General features: G+C 33.5%; 1 protein-coding gene across 1 annotated transcript in view; it reads right to left on the bottom strand.

Annotated features, from left to right (window-relative positions):
• LOC143256640 (uncharacterized) overlaps positions 1 to 25,160 on the bottom strand; it is an 89,548-nt gene extending 64,388 nt beyond the window's left edge. The window contains exon 1 of the mRNA XM_076514115.1: positions 24,756 to 25,160. The gene's annotated coding sequence lies outside the window, so the exon portion shown is untranslated. The remainder of the gene's footprint in view (positions 1 to 24,755) is intronic.
• Between the last annotated feature and the right edge of the window lie 950 nt (positions 25,161 to 26,110).

The raw sequence follows: 26,110 nt of genomic DNA on the forward strand, positions 1-26,110 counted from the left end.
CTTGATTATAAATTCAAATTCAAATTTCCGATTATTTGAAATGATTCGTAGCATAATAAATTGGAAACTCGTCCGAGGTAAATTATAATTCGTAACACACTTCTGTTGCAAACGATTATACATCCAATGCATATTGAAATAACTTACATTCTGGTTACATTACTAGATAGATACAACGTAATAAACAAGGTTTATAAATGAGGGTGTAATGAGAAATCGCAGGAGGAAGTTTTGTAAAGAAATGTAACAATACAATGTTAATTTTTAGAAATTCTTAGAATGTTTTATAACTAGATATCCAATCAAATTAAACATGTTTCGTTTAGCTACATCAACTGTGGTATTAGCATATAGTTTCAAACAAACAATACGATAAGAAAACAATCTTCCAGATTCGCTGGAGAGGGGCTCCAATTATAAATCATTAGACGATGGTAAAGAGCAACGTTTTTCGATAACACTATGTAACACAAATTTTGTTCCAGTATAGTATGTGTTATTTCTTAATTACTTATGTTGTAAAAGTACAGAAAATGGCCATTTTTCCCTTCAGACTTTGCTTTTGTGACCTGGGTAATGAGAATCAGAAATTAACCTATTGTCCATGTAAAAACGGGCAAATTTGCACATTTTCATTTACATAAGGTCTAATTAAAATAACATATGAATCAAGATTTACATGTATTTACACTAAAGTTATACAAAAATGAACAAAATTGTTTAGAAGTGAGTAGTTTTTCGAGATTTGCGACTGCAATGTAAATGATTTTCACGTATAAGTCCCCAAATATTGTCTCCCATCATGTTTTCGTTATACGCTCCTTGGTAGTGGTGTTCAAAGTCCAGTATATCTTGGTGGAAGCGCTCGCCTTGCTCTTTTATGTATGCTCTCATCTATGTTCTCCCTGAATTTGTCAAGATGAACGTCAAGGATATGGACTTTCAGGGACATCCTGCAGCCTATTTTGCCGTAGTTCTTCACCAGACCTCAACCAGTTCCACATAATTTTCGGCCTTGTGATTGCCCAAGAAGCCCCGAACCACTGCGACAAAGCTGCCCCAAGCTTTTTTTTCCTTCCTACTAAGTTTCTTAAGGAATTCTGTGCACTCCAAGATCTTCTTCATTTGTGGTCCAACGAAGACACCAGCTTTGACCTTTGCCTCAGACAGCTTAGGGAAGAAGTCTCGAAGGCACTTGAAGACTGCAGACTCCTTATTAAGAGATGTAACAAACTGTTACATAAGACCCAATTTTATGTGCAATGGTGGGAACAACACCTTCTAGTGGTCCACTGGTGGCTCAAACTTGACATTGTGCCTCCCCACAGAGAACTCGGTCCGTTGTGGCCAATGGTTCATGTTGTAGTGCACTGCGGTGTCCCTGCAGTATAATGTGAATTCTTACTATTTAAGTAAGCAAAAATTGTCCGTCTTACCTTTTAGAGGTTTGTTTGTTTTTTGTAGTACTCACAGGTAAAATAATGTACCCAGGGTTTGTCTTGATCCCCGATAGGCATACCGAAATATGCCTTGTAGGCTTCACTCATTTTAGCAGATTCTGTCACAGAGTACGTTTTTGTGTTATTTTTTAATTTGCGCTCGCCGTCCCTAATTTAGCAGTGTAAGGCTAGAGAGAAGGCAGCTAAGTACTTTTTCCTTTTGTCTTGCTAAAGTGGCCACATACATAGCAGAATGCGTCAGGAGAATGCTTGCAACTTCTTGATGCAATCAGATAGGTTTATGTGTTCACTTAGACAGCTAGAACTAAACTGAAGTGGTGAGCTCCTGTATATATATATATATATATTACTATGGAAAGTTCTAGGAAATTGTAAAAGGTTCTTCAAAATTCTCGAAAGTTCTACAACATTTAGAAAGTTCTTGAAAATTATTGTAAGTTCGAGAACATTCTCTATCAGCTTCTCAGCACTGAATCTACCTGGAATGTTCTGCAAAAAGAATAAATTTGATAATTTCATTTCCCAGGTTACAAAAGCAAAATTTGTAGAGAAAAATAGGTCTTTTCCATTTGCTTTAGGCATAAGTAATTGAGAAACAACACTTTCTGCCCATGAACAAGAAAAAGTAAAAATTTTTACATAGTGTAATGCTAAAGCTTTCAACAGTGTCACATAGCATATCATCAAAACGTCAGAAGCAGAAAATATACAAAATAACCTAAAAGTTATTTATAAAATAGATTATAATATTTATATACACGAAGGGCAGTTATAGTAATCCACTAAACATTATATGTGGTATTGCACTCGGATATATTTTAGGTGTCATTTTTTACATTTTACTGGAACCAAGCACTTGTAAGTATTTGGAACCATATCAATAAAGACTGGAATTTACATTTACAGATTATAGTCATTGAGTTAAAATAGGGATTTGTAGATTTAGAAAATAATACACACAGTATTTCCAATCTAGTTTGTTCACTTTTCTCTTTAAAAGTCTCTAGTTGTAGGCTTAAAAATGTAATCTTTCCATTTTGATTCAACTTGTTTTTGTACTTTTTTGACGATGCATATTCCACTTTTTAAACAGTTTTTAGTTATTTTATCAAGCACTTGATTAGTACAAAACAGTCGTCTGTTGCTTAAAATACTGATATCAGTTCCGCACATCGAACTCTAGAACTCGTTGTTTTTTATTATCAACGAAATTAAATTATACTGGACTGAGAAAGGGCCAAACAGTTGTCTAGCAGACTTCTCGAATATCTTACCAACACAAAACTGGAAGGTTTCAATGTACAGTAACATTTACATTCTTAAAGGTTGTTCAAAAATTACAAACTATCTTTACTAAGAAGCTTTGCATTTACAAGTATTATCTTACTGTGGGTGATGTGCGTGGGCTGGTTTCTAGACTGAATCTACACACTTAGCAGATTTTGCTAAACAGCAACCTTACTCAAATCTAAAATTTTCGCGGCAAAATCATTTTCTCCCTCTTCTATACAAGCAACATTTCAGGTGGCTGTTATACAGTTTACATGTAACCTGTATCTTACAGAAACTTTACTACAGTGACATAAGCAATTCCACTGAAATGAGCAAAATTATCCTAACACAAACCTTACAATATATTCTGTCTACAAACCAATAATATATTTGAACTATCACCATAAAGCCAACCTGTCTACCATATGATTCACCAATCCGATCAAAAGTTATTAATGCCAAGAGGTTAATTACAAATCAGTGTTGGTGTTATAAGCTCAGTATCAGAGTCTTACGGAATCTTATTAGCCCCCAAAATCCAACGACTTCGTGATATATACACGTCCATGAAGTCACGACTATATACTTTGTTCCTGACTTGTTTGACGTTTTCAAATAGTAGAAATTTCCGAAGTAGCACTAATAAAACAAAATTCTAAACAAGTCTTCAATTTCAATGCACAGAATAACTTCATCCTAAAAACTAATATAATTGGTCGCCTTCTATCACGTTTGCAGTTCTTACGTCGATTAATGACCTAATCGTTACACAATAACTCCCCACGTGTTGGCCGTTCGTCGAATACACTGAGCACGTGCGTGATGGATGCTCGTTACGAGTGACGTCAAAAACGTGAAAATGCCCTGGTCATTAATTCAAAACATAAAAGGATTGATATATACATATGAATTGCTACCCATGCAATTATGTCCATGAAATAACATTCAACACTATTCATTTCAGTTAGAATATCAGTTAGACGTCTTTTGATGTCTCACATCACGTTATTAGAACACCCAGATTCAAATAATAATGCCAACAACGCCACAAAAAAATCTACACCTTCTATTCGAAAGGAATGCAAACCTACTATTTCTACCTCATAAACAAGAACTCACCAGTTGACTATTGCCCGTTTCACAACGAGTCTTGTATTATTTTCGATTTATGTTATCACAAGTGTATTCTTAAAGTATAATAATTTATTTTAGTTACTGAAAAATAAGATAAATAGCCCAGATATATTTATATAAATTTGAAGTAATATACAATTTCGCAAATAACACTCCAAGGCCGTAGCGAATGGCAATTAGTTTCAGATTAATAATTGTTCGATACTTTAAAACACTGTTATTAGAATATAAAATAGATGAAAGGTGGGTTAGTATACACATCTGGAATCAATAGGGAGTTGTTATAAGCAAAAGCTGGAGAAATCCTGATCAAAAGGTTCTGACGAGATATTTTTATGTGATGCATCATTTACCCACTCTATTAGGCCTGGCATGGCCAGGTGGTTAGGGCGCTGGACTCGCAATCTGAGGGTCATGGGTTCGAATCCCCATTACATCAAACATGCTCCTCCTTTCAGCCGCGGGGGCGTTATAATGTGACAGTTAATCCCACTATTCGTTGATAAAAGAGTAGCCCAAGAGTTGGCGGTGGGTGGTGATGACAAGTTGCCTTCCCTCTAGTGTTACACTGCTAGTCCATTGTTAGTATATTTTTTAATTCATCCTTAACGGTTCTGTAGTTATGCTGCAGATAGTTAGTAAGCTTATCCAACAGACTCGTATGACCAAACTGGACACAATACAGATGGAATACAAGCGCCAATACGACACACAAGTGTTTGTGATGAATATTACAATCCTAAAATTATTTTAGGAAGTGGCCGTTCGTTCAATTTTTATTTCATGAATCAGCATACCTTTCGTGTCAGAACTCTCGGTTACAATGCTTTAAAACATTTACAAAAATATATCATCAAAATTCATGGTTATTAAAACAGTGTGAGATTATTTTGCATTTCTTTGGTTTTACGAAGAATTTGTAAAAAAATAAAATAAACTTGTATGATGTATTTTATAAAACGTTTCTTTGTAAATTAGCGTTAAGGTTCCGGTCTTATAAAGCTAAAATTTAGGTTCTTTCTTCAGGTCGGACATAGTGAAATAGTTTATTTGTGTTAAAACAAACAAACAAACAACATTATATTAAAATTGTGAATGCATTTTGAGTAACTAATTCAAGGTGTTTATATTGTTATGATCTATGTTTTAATTTTTTAAAGTCTTATATGTTTCTAATGGAGTTTACATGTGTTTACTATGACCTATATATAAATAATTATTTTACAATAACTGTTTTGAATAACTTTGTTGGTGCCTTAGTGGTTTATTTCTCAAAATTGGTTACCTGTTTTACAGTTTTGACTACAGTTGAATACTTGCATGTGCACTGTCCGTTTTTCAACGCATTACCGAAACAGCGTCAAATAATTCTAAGAAATATTCCGACATTACTTATATCTTCCAAATATCACATTCTTAGATATTTGCATACTTTTGTGAATTAGGTATGAAAAGAGCGAAACATTATAAATCGATTATCAAAGTATTTTTGTTTTCATACACGTGATGTCGGTAAAAATCGGTAAAACAAGAGTATCAGACAATTTCTTTAATATCTTATTTGTGTTTTACCTTACAAATGGAGAACAAGCATTTGGAATCAATACTGAATGCCTCCACGTAGTGCTAGGTAAACAAACGTGCACATGCACCTTACCTACTCGGTCGTATTATTCATTACTTGCCATTGAACTATAAACATTGCTTGCAATCAGTGTTTAGGGGAAATGAATTACCAAAACTTGTTTTTGCAAAAGGTGTATATAGCATTTATAATTTCATTTTCTGTAATTTTCAAATTTTACAATAATAATAAGGTAAGATAGCACTGTTTGTATGTAGTCAACGCTTTGAAATGAGTAGAAATATTATAAATATACTTTAAGTATTATAATAATAACACAGAATGAAAAAAGAGAGGAAATTCCAATTTCCTATGTAAGACTAGCAACCGCTTTTTTAATAAATGACTGCCATACGTAATATAGGCCCGATTGTAGGGCGATCTTGAATATAAGGTGACCTCCATTTTTAGAAACCATGGAAAAGAAAAAACGTTGAGTCTGATAACGTCCATTTTTAGGTCCGCAAAACCAATACTATAACTAAATAGTCTGCAGGTAGATTAAATGCAAGAAATAAGTAAACATCTATCTGGCACGCAGGAGTCGAGAGATGTATCTGGACATTCAGGAATGCGACAGGATAAAGCAGGGGGAAAAAGCCTGTGGTCAGCCACCATTATAAGGTGACAATGAGTTTTACAGCCTAATTAATAATAATAATAATAAATGTCGCCTTATAATCGGGTCAGTACTGTAGCTTTTACGCTTCTCCTGTCTAACGGATTATAGAATGGAAAAATGGGAAAATCGTGAGCATTTTTCCAAATCACTTGACTAATAGACAAAAAAAAGAACATTACATCTGCATGTCAAACTCCTATATTATTGTTTTCATGAACCTTAATACGCACCATTAGCAGAAGATTACGCAATTATTTAATGATTCTTTAGTATTGATTCTTATATTAAAATACACTAAAATTAAGTGTTCATTTTGTTCTTTACTCTGAATTATCAAATACGAGTTAAACAACGTCTAATCAAAATCAGTTTGTGACCTATAACAATAATATATCAGGGGAACGAATCAACACATTCACATAAGAATTAAAGAAAATTGTGTCATGAAATATTTTCAGATATTCGTGCAAAGCTACCCAAGGACTACCTTCGCTAGCAGTCCTCAATTTGTGTGTGTGTGTTTTCTTATAGAAAAGCCACATCGGGCTATATGCTCAGTTCACCGAGGGGAATCAAACCTCTGATTTTAGCGTTGTAAATCCGAAGGCTTACCGCTGTACTAGCGGATGACCCTTAGTTTTGTACTGACTAAAATGACGATAGCTAATCAATAACACCCACCGCCAATTCTGACTACTCTTGTCTGACCAAATAATAGAATCTGAACGGAACCCTTATAACGTACCCGAGTGAAGAGTACGATTTCTTTTTACGATAACAGAATACGAATGGTGGACACGTAGTTCTATAGTCCAGTACACTAGTCACTGAGTCATGATTGACTAAATGCTAAAAGTTGTTAAAAACGTTTAAATGAGTATATAAGTTATTAGCTTTAGTTCTGTTAAACTAACAGTTATTTTTAGTCGCGGTAGAGCTTCTTATGGAATGACACTGAGTTCGTTTGTTCTTTATTTTCAATTACAAACTTTTATCTCATATCTCCATCATCTCTTTACCGATTTGAGATGTAATTACAGTACTGAACATTTCATCTTAATACGAAACAGACTAATAAACAAGTTTTGCGAACTTACCTAAATATCACATATATATGATTATAATGCTATTATATATAAAAAAATACAAATATTAATATAACTGTTAGTGATGTTACAAAAATACGTAGTTTGGAAATCAATATATATATATATATATACATATATATGAAACCCTATAAATTGATCACTTTTGAAATGTAGACCATTAGAAAACAATCATGTTTTAGGGTTTCATAATTTTTTTAATGTGGTTATTTCATTTTTTATTTTTTTCCATATCAAGTTTCAATAATATTGCAAACAGTGCGATACCGAAACTATACTCACTATATATAAAAACAAAAACTAATTTTTATGCTCTTTTTTAATTCAGTTGACGTTAAGAAAAGAAATCATTAGAAAGTTAAAATCGCCAGCAAAGATATCCCCGCCAGAAACGGCATGTATTTCAATTCGTTGGCAGTAGCAAAAATGAAAATTTGAAATTTCTGTCAATCTAGTAAATAATAAAATATTAGTGAATTAAGGAGTTTCATTTAGAGCACCACCCAGAGCCTCTGAATGTTTCGTAAGGAGTTTCATTTAGAGCACCATCCAGAGCTTCTGAATGTTTCGTAAGGAGTTTCATTAAGAGCACCACCCAGAGCCTCTGAATGTTTCGTAAGGAGTTTCATTAAGAGCACCACCCAGAGCCTCTGAATGTTTCGTAAGGAGTTTCATTTAGAGCACCATCCAGAGCCTCTGAATGTTGCATGGTCAGGATTTTGTTTGTTTGTTGAATTTTGCTCAGACATTCTCGAAAAGTACAGAAAAACAAATTTTGTGGTAAATTGACACGAACTGTGAAACCTCATATTTATAATCTAACATACTATTCACTGGTCCGCGCTCTATTTAGAGGTCGGGAAGTTAGAATGTTTTGCTATGGAAAGGTATATATATACATGGACACAATATGCTTTATAATATAGATATAATAAAAGCGTATTAAGGCGTCAATGATAATACTTGAATAGTGTATAAAATCAAGCTACAGTCAGAGTAACCGAGAGCTATGCACAATTTCAATCCATAAAATATGAATTGTACATGTTGACATGTAAGTTTCATATGACTCCCTACTTTCTTAAATTGCTATAACACAAACAAAAAATTCGTATGTTGAACTTGCTTCAAATGTTTTAAAAAAGCTGTTTCCTTATCATGGAGTTTGTACTGATAAAAATGTCCCCAGTGGAATATAATTTTGAAACTTGATAATTTTTTATAAAAAACAAAACAAAACGCCTGCTATCATTATCTTTCCTAACTTTCTACGAAACTAGAAACATCTGTATACTAGCAGAGACGCACAAAATATTTGTGGTAAATTAGTATCTTTATTGCAACAGTAATCCTTGAGATACAAGGATTCTATAATAATACAAAAGAACTGTAATTGCAAACATCGAAACCTCTAAGTACACTTGTCTTAGGCCTAACATTAAGCTACGCTTTTATTAAGTGGGGCCTATATTCCATAAAGATATAAATTAACACTGTAACTTGTGTACGTTTTCTTTGTTTGTTTTTTAATTAGAGCTAAACTTTACCTTATTTAATACTACCATTAAATAAAATGATAACATTATTATATGACTTAACGTTACACCTTTTAAAAACTTTGATAAGCTTTCGGTATCTTGTACAAAATGTCTACTTAAGTATATTTTCTCCCGCCTTTTGTTTACATCTGTCGAAATGAAGTGCGCGCGCATGTGCATTTAGATAATAGGGTGTGCACAGATATCAGCAGCAGATAAAAACAAATTATTAGTATAATACATATTACCGCAAGAAAGAATGATATATTGCATTCTTGGTCATTATCATGGGAAATGGAGCACATTCCACTTTTGCACATAATTACTACAAAAAAAATGGTTAACATATCACAGTCATGTTTCCAATATTGACAATGACTACTGTTTATTTCTCAGTATTTATCAAGCAAATAAAAGGTATGGTGTCGCTTATTTGAAAAGAAAACGAACCACAATACAGTTTTTGTGTGTGCGTGACTACAAGTGCGTATTTCACGTATATTTACTTCGGAAATGGATCAGAAGCAATGTTTTCGTTTAATTATTGAATAGAACACTTACCACTTTTTCCATATGCCTAGAGGGACAGGTGTGGTTAATATACTGGACTGCGAACTTGGTGGTCCACGGTCGCGTCATGTAGCGGTGAAATAGTGCTATATAAATCAAAGCCGTGGGTTCGTTATAAGAGCAATGGTAAAATTACCCTAATTGATTACAGTGCCCCAAGATTTGGCGGTGGGTGTTGTTGATTAGATGCCTATCCTTTAATCTACGAGTTCAAAATTGGGGATACCTAACACAGATAGCCCTTCTGTAAGTTTGTATGAATATCCGAAGAGCAAATTGATCTAATGAAGGCAGATGTATGTGTGCTAAAACGTTTTTGTAAATTAATACTCCATATAAATAATATACTTGAGTTTGTTTGTTCAGAACTTAGAGAGCAAATTTTTTGATCAAACGCTACAAGTCTTACGGTGTTAGAAAGGCCTTTGTCAGAGGAGTCTGGACTGCATGATCGCGTTTTTATTCAAAATAACTTTACCTGTCTTTTGCATGTCAGACTTTTCAATGCAATGAGTATAGTATACGATGGCACAATGATGTTGTCATCACGTGACGACTGGCTTTGCATTCACCTCTACCTTTTTTTTTGCAAAGTATTTCACAGAAAATTTAAGTAGCGTGTAATTTCCTAGAAAAACTTACATTGTACAAAAACAATTTTCATAGGCTTTCCCGACTTATTTATGTCTAAAATACATATGCACAGTTCATTGAAAACTTTATCATTTTGTGAACATGCATTCAGACGTTTCTGCATAATCAGCTAAGTTTGCTTTCATTACAGCTTTACATTTACTTTCCCTTGTAATACCTGAGCATCAGTTCGTTTCGCAGATTGCTGTAAACATCTTCTAGCTACTTTTTCTTTTTTAGTTTTTATGAATTTCTTTGTTTCAATTTGTAAAACTGGGTCACGCACTGAACGCTCATAACTGTTTCATATACTGTACACTATGAAAACAGTATTACTTCAGGTGTTGTTTTATTAAATGAAATTACGTCTACGTGAGTTTGTCTAACCACGCAAATGTTTTTCAAGCAGATCAGGATTTATCGACCTATCACATAATGCTTGCAAGAAAGAGTAGCTTAAAGCCACGCTTGAAGTTAGGAACTTCAAGGGAAGGGCATGAAAACTACCACAAATGTTTTACAGGTCGCAGCTTCTACATCCAATAAAAGTCATCTTACGGCTTTCAAACCAGCATTATGTAAATTACAAATAACACGTATGACTTGTAAATAAAAATACTCATTGTCTAATTGGCAAGAAATGTAGCCATGTAGCATCTTTCTTCATTAGAAATCACTCATCATCTTCTTTGTGCACTAAAGAAATGAATGAATCATATGTATTTTTTTTTATATTTTCTATGGAAACGTATTATATGTCACCTTATACACTGACTACAGAAAGAGATTATATGTTATCTTCGATATTCAACCACGGAACTGATATGCTATTTTCATTACTTACGAAGAAAATGGATCACGCGCAACTTTCTTTAATTATAACAGATATCACTCTCTTTTAATCTTAGACTAAGGGAGTGGCTTAGTTTTTGTGTTTTTTTCAAGAGTTGTTAGGTTTGTTTGTTTTCATTTCGCGCAAAACAATCTACGCTAACCTTCCTTAATTTAGCAGTGTAAGACTAGAGGGAAGACCACCCACCGCCAACTCTTGGGCTACTCTTTTACCAACGAATAGTGGGATTAACCGTCATAGTATAACACCCCCACGGCCGAAAGGGCGAGCATGTTTGATGTAACGGGGATTCGAACTCGCGACCTTCGGATCACGAGTCGAGCGTCATAACCATCTGGTCATGCCGAGTCTGCGTCGTTAGGTAAAACAGGCATGTTATATTAAGGTTGCATTTTTCAAAGAAATATATTTCAACAATACCTCAAGCCAACAGCCAGCGATTCCGAGCTCCAAAAGTGATACCTACTATATTAGTGTTTGTTGTTACTTTTGTTAACAGTATGGGTCATACTATTTAATATGTCAAATGTTATTATTTTCTTTTTGTTCACTTGCATGCTTTAAATACAAAGACTGTTTTGCATTGCTAGCTTAACATATATATATTTAAGACTAATTTCATGAGGTAACCGGATATCATTAGGTATTCTGGGATTATGGCAGAAAATATCATCAATAGCCAATTAATAAAACAATCCATTCTTATCTTTGTAAGTAGAAACGTAAAAATGCTGTATTTAATTAGCTACAACGGTTACCAGGTTGAGCTCTTAGTCTTGATTTAAGTATGTAACTTGCTCTAATCGGAAACTAACACGATATTACTAATGAGACAAGTCAGTTGACAGCTTTCGTTTCACTTGCCAAGAAAATCCATCATTTGCCACTATTCCTTACTAACAAATTAACCATACACGAGATTTCTCCTAATTTGCCAACGAAAATGCATGACATGCCATAAACATGTTTACCGTGTACCGTGTTCTCGTAAATGGATTACAAGCTTCATTTTTACTCACTAAAAATTAACTAATAGTGGCTTTCCTTTTTATCCAGTAGTGAAAGTAATTGCTATCTTTCTAACTAGATATTAAAAATCGAATCACAGCTGCTTTCTTCTCTATTCACTGATAAAATAACCACAAACTGCTTTAAACTGTTATATATTAAAGGGGCCACACCACATTCCTCATATGTATTAAAACAATGAACCTCGTACACCTATTTACTGTGGAAATGGGTCAAATACCTCTTTTATTACAAGTTAAGGGAAGAGGCCACCTGTTTACTTTTTGTTAAAAGGCAATAGATCACACTATGTATTTCGTTCGTCAGAAAAAAAAAAAGGTTTTCTCCATCTCAAAAAATAAAACAAAGGGAAAGGTATAATCCTTTATTTAATAAAACAAAGGGTATAATCTTTTATTTAATAAAACAAAGGGTAAGGAATAATCTTTTATTTAATAAAACAAAGGGTAACGTATAACCTTTTATTTAATAAAACAAAGAGTAAGGTATAATCTTTTATTTAATAAAACAAAGGGTAACGTATAATCTTTTATTTAATAAAACAAAGGGTAAGGTATAACTTTTCATTTAATAAAACAAAGGGTGAGGTATAATCTTTTATTTAATAAAACAAAGGGTAAGGAATAATCTTTTATTTAATAAAACAAAGGGTAAGGTATAATTTTTCATTTAATAAAACAAAGAGTAAGGTATAATCTTTTATTTAATAAAACATAGAGTAAGGTATAATCTTTTATTTAATAAAACAAAGGGTAAGGTATAATCTTTTATTTAATAAAACAAAGGGTAAGGTATAACTTTTATTTCATAAAACAAAGGGTAAGGTATAACTTTTTATTTCATAAAACAAAGGGTAAGGTATAATCTTTTATTTAATTCTTCTCATATATTACAATAATAATTTTAAAATTTGCTATTTGCTTTTTAAACGGAAGTTCATCATTTGCCAACAATGAGAAAAGTCAATTACAGTGACGTCTTAGCGTGCAATTCTGAAAATTGATATGTGTTTCCATACATTATATATAATACAGGGTGGCCCATAAGTCCCCACCCATCCATATGTTATTATGTTATATTAAATTACGTATGTATTATATTTTTTTCTTCAGATAAATATGACCGATGTAAGCCCATTGAAGAGCATATTGTGGCATAATATTATGCAGCGAGAATGAGGGAGAGCACACAGATACACTGGATACATAAAATATATTGATGGGTAGGGACATACGGGCCACCCTGTGTATTAGAAATTTTGACGCAGGTAAAGGAAATAGCTTCTTTACATACACAAACTGTATGTTTCTTTTGTTCCTAGGTGGTTAAGGCACTCAACTCGTACTCCGAGGGTCGCAACTTCAAATCCCCGTCACATCAAACATGCTCGCCCTTTCAGCTGTGGGGGCGTTATAATGTACCGTCAATCCCACTATTCGTTGATAAAAGAGTAGCCCAAAAGTTGGCGTTGGGTGGTGATGACTAGCTGTCTTCCCTCTAGTCTTACACTGCTAAATTAGGGACGACTAGCGCAGGTAGCCCTCGTGATGGTGATGACTAGCTGCTTTCCCTCTAGTCTTACACTGCTAAATTAGGGACGGCTAGCGCAGATAGCCCTCATGTAGCTTTGCGCGAAATTCAAACCAAACCAATCTTTTGTTCCCACATATACGAACTTACTGAATTTCTGTTTAATGGTGGTTGAACATGTATATTTATATGTGTAGTCAAGCACTAAATTACAATATCTTTACTTTTTCCACTACCGTATGATTATATTAATTAATCAGTTCCACCACGTTCATATTATTATATTTACTGTTTCCCGCATGGTACATTTAATGTTTTGGTTGTGAGAAGTTTACAACTGCTACGCCCGTTTTATTATAACGTGCTGAATTATTTACTTAAAGAACTGCATAATCTAATGTGTATTAAACACGTTTTCTTGATGGCAAGAATTCTATAATAAGTAACGCAAATTATTATGTTTTCTCATTATAACGAAACTAATCATAATAGTTTTTTAATGAACTCAGATATTTAATGTTTCTTAATAGCCCCAGAGTCCTTTTAATCATTCTAAACTTAAGGTTCTTCAGTGACTCAGCGTTAAGTCTGAGAGCCTATAACGCTAAAAATCAGAGTTCGATACCCGCGGTTAGGAAAACATGGGTAGTCCATGGTGTAGCTTTGTGCTTACAGATAATTTGTATGAATAATAACGTTTATCGATTTGTTTGTTTCGAACTTTTCTCGGAAATTGCTTGACCAAATGCTACAAATCTTATATAGTTAGAAAGATCTTTGTCCAAGGATTATGGATTGCTTACTGGTTTTCCATTCAGAACCAACTTATCTGTTTTTTTTCTTGTTTTGCTTAGTTCAACTTTTTAATTAAAAGAGTATGTTACACCATGGTATAATATCTGTGTCATCACATAAAGACTGGCTTCGATTCCAGCTTTAGTTTGTTTGTTTTTTCAAACATAAAACATTTAACCCACATTTAATTTCCTAAAAAAAATTAGCATTACCCTAAATACAATCGATATGGGCTTTCTCGACTTATTTAGGTCTAAAATATACAAATACAGCTCATTAAAAACCACATGTTTATCACTTTATGTACATGCAATCAGGCATTTCTGTACTGCCAGCTAAGTGTACCTTCATTAGAACTTCACTCTTACTTTGCAACAATTTATCTTCTGTTCCTATGTAGACTATTAGAAACATCTTTTAGCTACTTGTGCGAATAATATTCTTTATTTTACGAGTTTCTTTGTCCACATTGTAAAAAAATGTAATACACTGAACACTCATAACTGTTTCATACCTTGTACACTTTTATAATACCCATTACTTTACTTTATTGTTAGCTTGACGAGAAGTTTTATTAAATGAAGTTAAGTCTGTGAGAAGTTATTTGTCAGACCTCGTAAATATTTATGAAATAGGCTAAAATTTAGCGATCTAACAGATAGTGTCTGCAAAAAAGCGTAGCTTAAACGCCGTGCGTGAAAATTATAAACAGAGAAAATGCATGAAAACTACCGTAAATATTGGTTTTTTGAAGGGGGGGTATCTGATAATAATAACAGTAATAAACTCAAGCTTGGCTAATGTGATAAAATAAGGAAAATATTATTTGTTTTTATCTTGGAGCAGTATAACCATGAAGTATTTTTAGTTATAACTAATAACATCAGTGAAGACAACTTTTTCAAATATTTTGTAATACCCAAAATATTTCCCAGTCGCTAACAAACTGCCATCTAGTGGTGTAACGTGGTCACTCAACTTATCGCTGGTTCTAATTCCCAGAAGTTCATATTAACGCTTCATGTTGCTTATGGGTAATACCTGTAACAATGCTTCCAAGAAACTCGAACAGCTGTCAGTATATAACAAAGTACACCAATTTAAAAAACGAAAACTCAATAATGTTTCCCTTAAGGCATGTCTAATTCATCCGTATACAGTACAATTTTAAATGTTAATAAAACACTTAAACTTGATGTTCCCAGTTCGCATAGGAAACCTCGATTTCACTACTGGTCAGAGGTATATTTTAGATAGAGAGAAAATATCCATTGAGAAATGTACATTATTTGTAGGTTTAGGTTTTACCACAATACTGCATTTGTGAAATACGTTTATCCTTGAATGACAATATTATCAGATAACCCAGGGCATTACAGTGGTAATATTATTGTATAACCCAGGACATTACAATGGTAATATTATTGTATAACCCAGGGCATTACAATGGTAATATTATTGTATAACCCAGGACATTACAATGGTAATATTATTGTATAACCCAGGACATTACAATGGTAATATTTCATGCACTTAAAAATGTATTAACAAAACCTATTCCTAATTCACATTACAATGGTAATATTATTGTATAACCCAGGACATTACAATGGTAATATTTCATGCACTTAAAAATGTATTAACAAAACCTATTCCTAATTCACCCCCCCCCCCCGAAAAAAAAAGAAGGCTGAGTCGTATGTCAAATTTTAGATCTATTAATAAGGGTAGTTTAGTCACAACTAAAAACATCGACTTTAACCACAAATAAGAGAAAGAAGCTTTTCAGGTGTAACTTTTTTTTCGAAGCTCACACTGTTGTTTAACCTACAATAAAAGTAAATTACAAACACCTTCCGTGTCATAGAATGTAGAACACTAATTCTTCTGACAGCGAACTAATATAAAAATTCTTATTTTTTCTTTAACAACTTGTGTGGCCTAATTTTACAAACAGACTTATATATGTAATTTTTATGAGATGTAAATTTGAAACAGCAACAGCCAACGGGCCTTAGAAAAACCTATTTACTACCTCAGGATCTGTTGTCTATTTTAATTTACAGAGTGACGTTTTCACTAACACAAAACTATACTAGTTATACTAACACTGTCACCTCTGTAGACGCTTGTTTTTCCTCCAATCAAAGACTGTTATCTATATAAATACAATAGTACTGTCTGTTGTATATGTCCATGTAACTACAACATAGGATGTGGATGGATCTTCACCAAAACTGGTACGGAGGTTCATTAGTCTTATACAGGGGTGCATACACATTTTCAGTTTTGCTGGTTTTACGGGCGTTTTTTTGCCACAGCTTTCCCCCCATGCGGAGGTACATCCCAATTGCGGTTTCACGTTGTGTGTTATGCAGTTTTTGTTGGCGTTTAGTTGGGTTTACTTTACAAATACATATAAGGAAATCAACTTTTCATGTCATAAGATAACCTTTCGTTAATCACGAAATTACATAACTTTAATCCGGAAGACTTGTACTTAACCTCGTATGTAGCAAACCTAAACATTTTACCTGTATGATTAAAACTTCTGCCTTTACTTATCAGAAATCCCCTTTTATTAACTTTATATAACAAAGTAAATTTACATGTATCCTGTGTTTTTCTTTTTATACTACATCTAATGGCACTGAGGGTTTATTTTACAAAACAGTTATATTCAATCTCTTTTTTAACTCGTCCTTCCCTAGTGGCATGACGATGTGTCTGCGGACTCACGCCACTAGAAACTGGGTTTCAATACCTATGGTGAGCAGAGCACCGACAGCCCATTGTGTAGCTTAGTGCCTAAATTCTAAATAATTGATCATTCAAAGCTCTTTTGAATTCTAAGTTGGAAAATAAAAAAGAAAACAGCATTATTTATAAGCTTGCAGTCACTTATTTACACAATATGCAAAAAGTTTTCATGCATAACTTAAGGTTGAGACTGCTTGACTGTAGAATATAATAAATTTGACTAAAGATACAAATAGCTAGACGTTTAGAAGCTTAACTGTTTTTACAGTGTATTTTGTCTCTGATGCTTTAGCAAACGTACAACTCTGTGAACAAATTGCTTCCAAACGTCTGAAGAACTATTTCAGTCACGCTACAGTGAGAACTCTACGAGATTACACACTTGTATGTTGGAAGAAATTAGGTTTCGTTTTGCTTAGCGCTCCATTTTAATACGCTATCATTTATAATGTTCTTTCATTGTTTCATTAGTTCATTTCGACAATAACATTGACAAATAAAAAGACCCCTACAACCAATCACGAATGTAATGCAGAGTGCGTCATACAGTCACGTGACCTCCCTGCCCTATCATGCCTATAAGAAAAGAATAAATGCTCGCATACTTGAAATTTCTGTACAACTATATTTAATGGTCAGAAATATGATGTATACTGTGTTATTACCAATGATGTTAATGGAACAAGTTTGTAATACCTCCTTAAAAACAGTTGTACGAGAAATACATTTACTGAACCATGACCAACTATTTACACACTCCTAACAACGTGTATCTGTATTTACACTGGTAAATATACAAGTAATATATACGTGTATGTTTGTACTTGTAAAAATATATATACTCACGTGCAAAAACACACACATTTAAAAAGGAATCTTTGTTTAATCAATAACACATTCACACCATTCCAACACATGAGAATTCTGATTTGTTTGGATAACACAATGTTTCGTTCAGCGAGAACATGGAAGTTCACTCCTGGACAAATTTTATAGTAAACGACATTATTTCTTCTTTAACAGTTCAGTTGTTGTTATGTCCACAGATACACGATGGGGTATCTGTGCTCTGCTTACCGCAGGTATTGAAACCAAAAGTTTTATTGTCATAATCCATCAACTTATCAGGGAGGGGCTATTTCATACTTAAGTTTGAAGATAGTTTTTCGCATAATTTTTATTATATCCAGTTATTTAACAGGCTACTGCTTAGAGAATAATCAACACTAAGTACTGATACGTCACAACAAAAATACAACAGCAGGTTAGCCAAAAAAAATTTTTTTTTCCTTTTTCTTACAACCGCATTAGAACTTTTGTAATATGTTTCAACGTAAATGTATTCACTTGAAACACTTTTTGAAGGTAATATATCGTCGTAAAGACGAAAAAATGAAAAAGCACCATACGGGTGAAGTTTGGGTCTCTTCTTTAAAGTAGTACAAATTTATACCCGTCCTACGAACAGGATTCTAGGCTTGTACTGTAGTCGAACAGAATATAAGTTTTGATACTTGACTTTCGATGAAATACACACGGACGTTACCTTATCCAATGCTATAATTATTTTAATTTCACCAAAGTAATTGTACATATTTAAATAAACAGGAATATATCATTTTTGGTCCATTAAAATTCGATGAACGATGGCATTTATCCTGAGAAGTTTGTTTGTTTGAAGTTAAGCACAAAGCTACACAAGGGGTTATCTGTGCTCTGTCTACGGGTATCGAAAAACGGTCAAAATAGTAGTATATATCATATTTAAATGAGATAAAACGCTACACTAAACAACGTTTTGACACTATTTTTATGTTTGAATTTGTGAAAGATATCTTGGAAATGTTTGTGTTTTCTTATAGCAAAGCCACATCAGGTTATCTGATGAGCCCACCGAAAGGATTCGAACCCCTGATTTTAGCATTGTAAATCCGTAGACTTGCCACTGTACTAGTAGGGGCTATTTTGGAAATACAACAACCGTTTATATTCTTTATGTTCACTGGTCAATACTGAGTTATAACGATATCAGATCGAATGCTGCTTGGTATGTTTTAGGTTACTTGTTAGTGTACGATGGGAGTTGACTGTGTGTGTTTTCTTATTGCAAAGCCACATCGAGCTATCTGCTGAGTCCACCGAAATCGAACCCCTGATTTTAGCGTTGTAAATCCTTAGACTTACCGCTGTATCAAGCGGGGGATGATGGAAATTGAACCAGATAAAGGCTGTTATTTTCATTGTTCTTGAGTGTTGGTATAAAACGTTTCTTACAATAACACATACTGTACGTTTTATGAAATGGAAAATAAACATGGTCATTTTGTAATCAATTTCAAAAAGTTACAAACGAAAGTTTGGTTTATTACTGTATTGAAAGGTGTTATTTCATAAAAACATGGAAATAATCAGGGCAGTGTCTATCTAGAAACACACTGTTCGTGTTTTTATCATTGCAGATTGTTATTCTTGTTTTTTGTCTTATCAACATGTGTGACTAGCCGAAACGAGAGAAAGAGATGTGGATCTATCTCCATTGCTTCAATGAACTTTGACACAACATATTAACATTAAGACGAACGAACCAGAGGCAACCGATAAATAACACCTTCAATCAGTAAAACATAACATCAGTAAACCTTGTCGTATTCGTATATAGTTTGTCTGTTGGTCAATAAGCCTCTTAGGTTCAACCAACTAGATAGGCTAAATTCGTGTACACATTTAGTACTGAAATCTCACAAGATAAATTCTCGAGTTAGCCTGTCTCGATGAATTACAGAACAGAGAACACTTTATACGAACCAGTACAAAATCTCACTCTTTCAGAGCTTATAAGAGAGTCAAAATGGAAAGTTTCATAAAAATAGTCGCGGTTACATAGGAGTCACAAGCATCACATCAGCTGCTGGTTTGTTTGTTTGTTTTCTCTTCATGTTCCTCTTCATTTAATCCCATTTCGAATTTGAAGTCAGAGATATGTGAAAGTTGTGTGAAACAAAAGATAGAATGGGTTTACACATTTCATATTTGAACTCTGATGTAAACAAATTTTGAACAATAAGAACAAAAACAAACTTGTTTTTACCGCGAAAGTTAGACCATTTGGTTTCTCATACTTCACATGTTTTCACCATTTAAACTGTTAAGTTTAGAAAATAAACAGTTTAATATTAGTGTACTCCGTAAAACCGATCATGTTTATTCTATAAAAAAATTAGTTTCAATATTTGATTTTTTTTGTTATTAATCACAATGTTACGCATTGGGCTATCTGTTTGTTTGCCTTATAGCAAAGCCACATCGGGCTATCTGCTGCGTCCGCTGAAAGGAATCGAACGCCTAATTATAGCATTGTAAATCCATAGACTTACGATTGTCCAAGCAGGAAAATTGGGCTATCTGTGTTTTGCCTGCCATAAGTATGTAAACCCGGTTGTTTAGCGTTATAAACCTTCAGGCTTGCCGCCAAGCCTCTGCAAACACAAAATAATATAGTACGTATGATCCATTGCTTCCTTAGAAATAACACACACACACACAAATTGCTTGTAAATATATACCACACTCATTCCGAATTATAAACAAGATGTGAACTACGATATTAAATTGCTTAGCAACACACAAAAACCGTCACGTGCCTGAATATTGATCAGCTCGTGCGGTCAGAGGCCCGAAGTGATGAAAGGTGGCACGTGAACCGATTCTAGATAGCTTTAGGCCAGACCAAGTGTTTTCCTAAACTCATTAATTATAAAAAGAAGGGGAAAAAATGTGCTGTTATCAAATATAATCTAACATGTGGCTATATTAGGTCAGTATTATAAATTTCCCGTCACACATACCAGTGGGTATAGTGAACTATTTTTATTTAGAGTAAGAACAGCCCCCTCCCCAATGTCCTCTTCTAAAATCGTGTTATGTGCTGTTTATCACACAAGAAAGACCTACAAACTATACCACGATGTCTCAGTTGGAATGAATACAAAGTAAAACTGCACTGTTGAACAAGTAAAAACGTTGATACCCGTTCAAGCAATACAAGTTCGAGTGCGTAGAAGTAGGGAGGAGGTACATATCTTATCTCTCTCGAAACACATAGAGAAAAAAAAGAAAGAAAACATAAAAAAGCACTTTATTTTAAACTTAAATTACACTAACGGCCAATACATTTTAATTCTAATGCACGAGGAGAAACAATCACTAAGTCAAACTTATATTCATCTTTAAAATGCGGTACATTTTAATCAACTTTATTACTTAACGCAAGTCATAGAAAATTTACAATAGTTACATATAAAAGGTTATATAATTATAATTATTTTGACATTCTTTAGACCGTATATGATGGGAAAAACAATTCTTCTCTGAATGAACAGCAGCATTATATATAATTCTTTTGGTTGTCGCTAGACGACGTTGTAGGATTTTAATATATTCAAATTAAAAGAAGTGTGTCTGTGTTTTTATAGCAAAACCACATCGAGCTATCAGCTGAGTCCACTTAGGGGAATCGGAACCCTCATTTTAGCGTTGTAGATCCGTAGATTTATCGCTGTACCAGCGAGGGACTTAAAAGAGGAAAAGTACACCATATGAAAATACATAAAAATGGTGATTAAAACATAATTGACTATTAACACCAGATTCGTGAAATAAAACACAAAATGTCATCATGGTTCATGTCGTATGTTTAGTGAACCATGATTCTCAAGAGAAATACGTGATGCATAGGTAATCTAATCGGGAAACAACGTTTGAAATCTAGTGTCTCGCAAGTCAACTTCCGTATCAAGGTACCATTGTGTTAACTTTTCAAACGAGTTTTTTTTTTCTATTTTAATGAGAAAAAAACTAACGCGCATAACTTAAAGATAACATTAGCCACTCCTGCGCATTGTTCAACTATAACAAGCTTCTGGTGTTACAAAATACCAGCAAACACTATTACAGAAGACAACTCCTTCGACGAAGGTTTCTAATCTCTTTTTAAAGATACAAACGTACAGAATGTAATCCTGGACAACTTTTGTTTATAAATTCCTTAATGTTATCTAATTCTAGACACTCCGGGATAGAATGCAACAGATAAAAACTGGTCAACGTAGAATTTAATGTCACTGTAACAATACATTAAGATCTTAAAATATAAAAGTAGTCCGAAAGAAATAAACAAAAATAAGGCAGGGTTTTGAACTCGTTGTCGTGTACATTTAAAACCAAAGTTTTTCTATTCAATAAGTCCAAAGAACGGTGAAACAATGGAAACTTTCTGATAAGTAGATCAAGGAATAAGAACCAAGATACGTCATCATCTAATTATTTATTACGTCATCATCTAATTATTTATTACTTTTTACATTATTTGTGTGGAAATTTCAAAATATCGTGGTATATTTTGCACGTTGTCGCTGTTGTTTCTCCAAACCAAAGAAATAGCGCCTATAAGCTATTTAGACTAACGAATCCATGGCTTTAGGTAATGCTGAGTTGTTATTCATATATATATCATTAGCTCTGACAACGTCCTATACCACAAACATTTTGCTACTGTTATACTTTACATGTTAATAATAAATGCATCTGTATAAACGAATGAAGCTCTAATATTGATTACATTTTAAAACCCTCATGAAAGAGTAGTTTGTTTCAAAGGAATTCATGAACTTCTAATGCATCCTTTACTCAAAGATTCTTTTTACCAAGTTGAATATTTTATAAACACCTGGAGTTCCTCATTGGGCGAGACGGGACCAATGGCGTCCTAGTTGAAACCATAAAAGTTAATCAAAAATACTTTCCTGAAGAGATAATGTCGTCCATAAGTGAGCAAATAAAACCTTCGAAATATTCAGCTTCTAATAAAAATATTAATCCTTTCTCTGCCAGCGTTTCCATCTCTGCAAATGAAACCAACCTTAATGAGCAGCGAAACCATCTAAAGTTTTACTAGCAGCAATAAAGTTGATTCTATCAGTACAGGTGTTTCCCTGTGTGAAAGAACAGATTCTCCAAATGTCCGCCTAGCAATAATAAGCTTTTTCTCTTTTTGCTTCTGACAAATAAAATCATCAAACAATTAAATTATTCCTTCCAACAACTCATTAGGCAGTAAATCGTTTTCTCTACTTGTGTTGTTTATCGTACAAGCAAGATACTTCGACACAAATCAAGTGGTAAAAACCTTCATGAGCTCAGACGGTATTAAAACGTTTTAGGAGTTTTCCCTAAAACTGACCAGTTAATATCTTTTTAATATAATTTTTACTTATCTTTTTTACGTGTTTTAATAACATTTTACATATGTTTATAGCTGATCATTCTCCAGATGCTAGATTTGTTGACAATAAATAAATATGAAAAAGACGTGTTTTGTTAATAACGAAATATCATAGCATTATTCACTTAATTTTGATTACTTATACGATGAAGTAACACTGACACAAAACATCAAAGACATGTTTCAATATTTCTTTAAGTACCTAAAACTTGACATTTCTTTAATGGTATAAAATCCCTAACTCACATGAAAGACAATAATAATTAATTTTTATCCGTAATACTTTTTTTAACGTTTGGTTTAAAGTTTAGTATTTGAAATGGTCACCTCAAATATACCTTCTTTGGCATGTAACATTATCTGATGCACAATACATTGTTCAGCCACTAACACAAAATAAATTTCAAATTCACTCCAGATGTTTTATTTTATGAAATAATCTCTTCAGCGCTTGCTTGTATTCCAATATATATTCAGTTCACAGTTTTACGATGTCGAGAGTATTCGAAAGTCGCTACATTCGTCAGGTCGTTTCAATCTTTTACCATATGTGCCACTTTAAAATGAGGAGAAAGAGTTGCTACACCAGTTTGTCTTTTATTTAACACTCCTACGAAAAGTGGGGCCTAATAGGCCCCAGAGCAACTTGAAAGGTTATTAATATTAGGCTAATAATTTTGTATTTAAATAAAATTACCATTTAAATCCATTAATGAATGGATTAACGAGATTCCCACTGTCCCTATCTACTATCTAGCGAAACCACAGCCAGGAGAACGGGCTTGGAGAAATCAGGACTAGAAACGTCTTTTCGTAGGAGTGTTAATATAACTTAAATAACACATTTGTTGCAAAACCTAATAAAGCTGCAGCAGCCCCACCCCTCCTCCACTCAGCGTATCAGCGATAAGTCTGCGAACTTGTAACGCTAAAATTCGTCTCTCGATACCCATGTTGGGCACAGCACATTAAACCCATTCTGTAGCTTTGTGTGCTCCAGAAGCAAACGAGCAAAAGCTAGAACATGGAGCATGGGCTAAGTTGTATTGACTGATTTTACAACTTTAAGAGATTTCTGGCTTTCAAAACTACATTTTCTTGACATTAACGTTCACTTAACGTATATTAAACCAATTATATTACTTTCAGTTTAAGGTCTTACGTCACTATATATATATATGTACGTAAATACAAATTGTAAAATAAAAGCGACACTTATACTTATTATTCACTTTATCAACCAAATGTTTGTCTCTCGAATCTTTTAAACGGTACATTAAACAATAATAGTGTTAAATGTAAAAGAAACTCACATTTTATGGATATAACTCTTCAATTTCCTATCCAAACGCACGTCCAGATTGTTAAAGATGAAAATAAAAGAGTGCATATCTTAAAGTTCCGGTCTTTAACGTTTGAACAGCAGGATTCATAATGCTATTATCAATTCAGCTTTTCAAAAGTTAATATTAAGTAGTGACTCTTTACCAAAACGCTAAACTGTGTAAGTTTAAATCTAAAACTAAAAATGAAAATTGAAATCACTCACCTGAGGCCCTAAATGAAAACAAAATGAGATATTTTTTCACTCATCACATCTTCATACATTTTGTTTTTTAATGCAATTTGGTTTCATTTCTACCGACCTTGGGAGATGTCTCCATGATCTTAATATTGACGTAATTAATATTATTCAATATTTGAAAACAAATGTTTACTCTTCACCGAGGACTGGCGAAATGAAGACACTCAAAAGTCAAGTTGCGGATATGATCAAACAGACGCATATATCATCAGCCTTTCGATTTGAAAAGCTGAGACTATTACGGACAGACTTATATCTTGTTTGCAAAAGTTACTGCCAATATATTCTAAAGACGTACAATATAATATTGTAAAAATAATGCAGGCAGGGTTTACAACCGAACCGGCAAAAGCAAAGATCGGTTTCACTGCTACAACGTTCGCGGAGTCACACGGCTTACCAAATCAGAGAGGCCTTGCTGCATAAGTTGAGTTCATTCTCGAAGAGTTAGGGGAGAACGGGCATTGCGAGGCAATATTAGGCACACAACTGGAGTGCTATTAAACATTTATTGATTTAGTTAAATCTCAACTCTAAAACATACACAATATCTTCTCACGCTAGCACAATCGTACCAGTACGATATGATTAAATTTTTTCAACGTTTAAAAGCCAACATTTAAAATCAATATTTTAAAACCAAGTGACAACGACTACAGCAGTTGATTTTTTTCCTGACACAATGCGCATGTGCAAAACTGCAGAATAAACACAATGTTTAGCAGATCGAAGAATATAATTCAGAACTTGTGATAACCATTAATGTCCTGGCTATACAACATCTGTTCTTAATAATATGTTACAGATAAAATACACGATATAGTTAATATAATACCTATAAAAGGTCGTGTTGGTGGATTATTCACTTGACATTTCTCATTGAAGACTTATTATAAATAAACCAAATATTTTTCCAACACATCTAGACCACCACAGAAATCGAAACCCGGTTTTTAGCGTTGTAAGTCTACAGACACATCGATGTGCCACATGGGGGCCAAATTCTCCGTACGTACATATAAGGCTTAAACTGAATTTTACAACAAAACACGAGATCTTTATTAAAATTTTGTTGGTTAACATCACCTCTGTGTACTTGCCAACCCTATCACACCAGGTGTTAAGCTACCGATTTTAAAATTGTTCTATCGCCTACTTATTTTGATTATACCGAACAGTAATTCTAACTTTTTTTCTCAAACTGTTTGTTAGTGTTTTCGGTAGTCTTCACATTGTTGGCCATGTCTGCGGGTATCAATATGTTGGTCCCGTATTTCAGGAAAAACATATGTATGTATGGTTATTTGTTTAATGTTTCC

This window comes from Tachypleus tridentatus, chromosome 7 (genome assembly GCF_004210375.1).
Source record: "Tachypleus tridentatus isolate NWPU-2018 chromosome 7, ASM421037v1, whole genome shotgun sequence".
In the NCBI taxonomy this organism is placed as follows: Eukaryota; Metazoa; Arthropoda; class Merostomata; order Xiphosura; family Limulidae; genus Tachypleus; species Tachypleus tridentatus.